The sequence below is a fragment of the Cryptomeria japonica genome, chromosome 10, assembly GCF_030272615.1.
Source record: "Cryptomeria japonica chromosome 10, Sugi_1.0, whole genome shotgun sequence".
In the NCBI taxonomy this organism is placed as follows: domain Eukaryota; kingdom Viridiplantae; phylum Streptophyta; class Pinopsida; order Cupressales; family Cupressaceae; genus Cryptomeria; species Cryptomeria japonica.
The window spans coordinates 169944457-169947997 of record NC_081414.1 but is presented as its reverse complement, the minus strand read 5'-3'; positions in this window follow the sequence as shown (position 1 = coordinate 169947997).

The window sequence follows — 3541 nt, the reverse complement described above, 5'->3', positions numbered from 1 at the left end:
ATGTTTCGGGAAGGCAGGGAACACGCTAGAGGAGGAACATCCAACACAGCAGATGGAGCTATCACAAGATCCAAACAAGGGCTATGTTCATGTTCTGAGCCACATTGTTCTTGTCTAGGAGCTAGGATAAGTGCTTTAGAAAATTCATTAGATAAATGGTTATCAACATCAACAAGTTCATATTCACTATCAGAAGCAAGAGGAGCAACATTTTCATTAGGAATAACATTTTCATCTATATCATCATCAAGATTTATAAAAATAGGATCTTTAACTCTAACTCGCACAGGATCAAGACCATCATGCATCTTATGTTTAGGAGATTTCGGCTCAATCATCGGCTGAGGAGAAAATGGAATAATGCTTGTTGAAGGTGTTTTTGGAGATTGCAAAGTTCGAGAAGCAGCTGCCTGAGCTCTAAGACGACGCTTTCGTCGGCGTTCACGTGCAGAACGATTTCGTCTAGTCTTAGTAGGAAGTGGAGAAGATTGAGGAGGAGGAATGTTCTCGTCCTTAGCACTTGGGTGTTTAGGTTGTGGTCTCTTAGGCTGGATAATAGGAGAAGAAGAAGGTCTCTTCTCTCTATAAAAAGAAGGAGGAGGAACTGCTCCATATAAAGGAGGAATTTTTGGTTTAGGGAGAAGACCAAGTCCATCATGACGAGGAGGTATAGGTCCACTCTTAGGAAGTTTATTAGGCATAGACATAGTCACATCCATAGGGATGGGTTGGGAATCTTCTTGAGGAAAGACATTAGTTTTATCTTTCAAAGGAAGAACTTCCTTCTCAAGAATGATAGGAATATCAAGTTTAGGTGTTCTAGGTTCACTTAGAGATAGGATCATATCTGTTTTCCACTTTTGATAAGATTTGAAAAGATGATCACTTCGCGGAGGAAGAGATTGGAATTGTTTAGGCCAAAACTAATCAATAGGAACGCTAGAAGTTCTTTCAGCTGGTTTAAAGAGACTATGATTGACAGTAACAACTTCACCATTATGGGGAAATTTCAAACACTTATGACTAGGAGAAGCAATAGCTTTCATGGAAGACAGCCAAGGATAGCCAAGCTTCACACGAAATTGTTCGGAAGATGGAATAATAGCAAAGTTCACATCAAGAGATTTGTTATGGACCTCAATAGGCAATGTAATAGAACCAATTGCAGGAGAAGAAAATGCATCAAATAATTTCACAATCACATCTGTTTTGTCATAAATCACTTGATTCAATTGCAAAGTAAAAAGAAATTCTTCAGTAATAACATTAATCATGCACGAAGGATCAATAAGCACTCCACGGCAAGGTGTATTCTTAACTTTTGAAACTATGTATAAAGGACCATCAGGTGCCCTAATGGTTTCACTGGAATCAAATGTGATGGAAGGTTCTTTAGGGATTTCTTGCTGCTCTACAAAGTTAATCACATTCGGAGTCATAGACACAAGACCATCAGATGAAAGAGAGGAATCATTAGTCTCAATTGCATTAGAGGTATGAGAAGGTAATGGATCAGTAAAAATCTGAAGATTTTGGTTAGGAGGAGCTACAGATGTGTTGCCTTTATCATTCACTCCAGAAACAGAGATAGTATTATTATCAATCAAATCTTGAATTTTACCCTTTAAAGAAAAACATTTTTCAGTATCATGCCCAGGCTGACGATGAAATTGACAAAAAGATTTGTTATCAAAATAAGGTGAAGTAATCTTTTTAGGATCAATTTGTCTTATAGGAGGAAGAGTAAGCACATTTTGTTCCAATAACTTATTCATAATACTATGCAATGATTCATTCAAAGGAGTATACTTTCTTTCTTTCTTGAAAAATTTAGAAATAGGAGGCACACCTGATGCTGCATTCACATTGTTGTTGATGATGTTTTCATTGAATTTGATGGAATCTCTGTTCGGTTTAAACTTCCCAAATGGTTGTTGACTGCTATCACCCTTATCACTCGGAGCCATAGGATGTGATTGTTCCATTTGACTCACAGTCAGTTGATAATTGTGAAGAGTTGCACACAACTGTTGGAAAGAAGTAAACTCAGAAAACAGAAGTTTGTCTCGAATATCTTTTTGTAAATTAGAAATAAAGATTCTTTGAATATCATTGTCAGGCACTGGAAAAGAAATTTGAGCATACAAATGCTTATATCTACCAATGAAATCAGTCACTTTTTCTTTAACACCTTGTCTACAATGCATTAAATCAATCAAAGTAACTTTAGGACTTATATTGTTTTGAAATTGTTGAATGAAAGCATTTGAAAGTTGTTCGAAAGAAGTAATAGAATAAGAAGGCAACGAGCAATACCATTGTAGGGCTTTGTCTCTTAATGTTCTAGTGAACAGTTTTGCAAGCAACCTTTGGTCATAAGCAAAATCAGTACATATTGTTTGAAAAGTCTTAACATGTGTTAGAGGATCACCTTTACCATTATAAAGCTCCAAATGCGGGATTTCAACATGTTTAGGAGGGATAGCTCGAACAATGTCAAGAGAAAGTGGGCTCGCAACATCAAATGTGGGCACACTAAACTTAGATTGATTCATAGAGGCAATTTGTTGCTGTAAAGAGGAGACAGTTTGTGCAAGATTGTTAATGGTCGCTTCAGTCGAAGAATTCATATTGGATGTGTTAGATTGAGATGGAGGTGTTATGTTATTGAAAGAAGGTAAAGAGTAAGGTGGTGGGACTCTATGATAATTAGTCATAGGAGATGATTGGACAGGAGGAACACTATAAGGAGGAATAGAATGGTTAAATGAATTGCCCCCTTGCGTCATGTTCATTTGTGGAGATATAATAGGGACACTCATTGAAGGAATGAATGAAGAAGTCGGATTAAATGAAGGAAGAGGGTTAATTGAAGAAGAAGGGTTGCCCCCATGACTAGTAATCACGGGAGGAATGTCTTGTGTAGAAATAGCCATTATGTTTGATGTAAAGGTAGGTATGCTAGCAATAGGAGTCATCAAAGGAATAGAATGATTGACTTGAGTAGGAGGTTGTGTATAACCTAAAGATTCGGCACAACTCTTCATAGGCATCACATTTGAATCCACAATGTGTGCAATACCACGCAAAATATCAATTCCATTCTTATCACTTTGAAGCATACGTTTTAGACCCTCAATTAAAGGAAGAGCTTGACTATCGGGATACTCATGAGACATCCATTGGTGAAAATCGTCAAATTGGTTATCCAATTTCGAAAGTTGTTCTACAAAAACCTCATGGAGAGCTTCTTCATCATTAGGAGGATTAGAGGAATTACCCATGTCCTCATTAAAAAGGCTATTCAAATTAGGTTCCATTTCCTCAGTAATTAAACCTCGGAAAGACTTAATTCTACCGCTTCATCTAACGGGAATAGTGTAAGTAGGGCTTATTGTTGTAAAACTCATGCACTAGAGAAGGAGAGAAAATTTTGATTTTAGAGGTAGCAATTTTCAGTAAAATCAACCAATCTTCTGGATTTAAGCTGTTAAATGCAATCACAACAGTCTCCCGAAATTTCAGAAAAAATGTTCGGGAC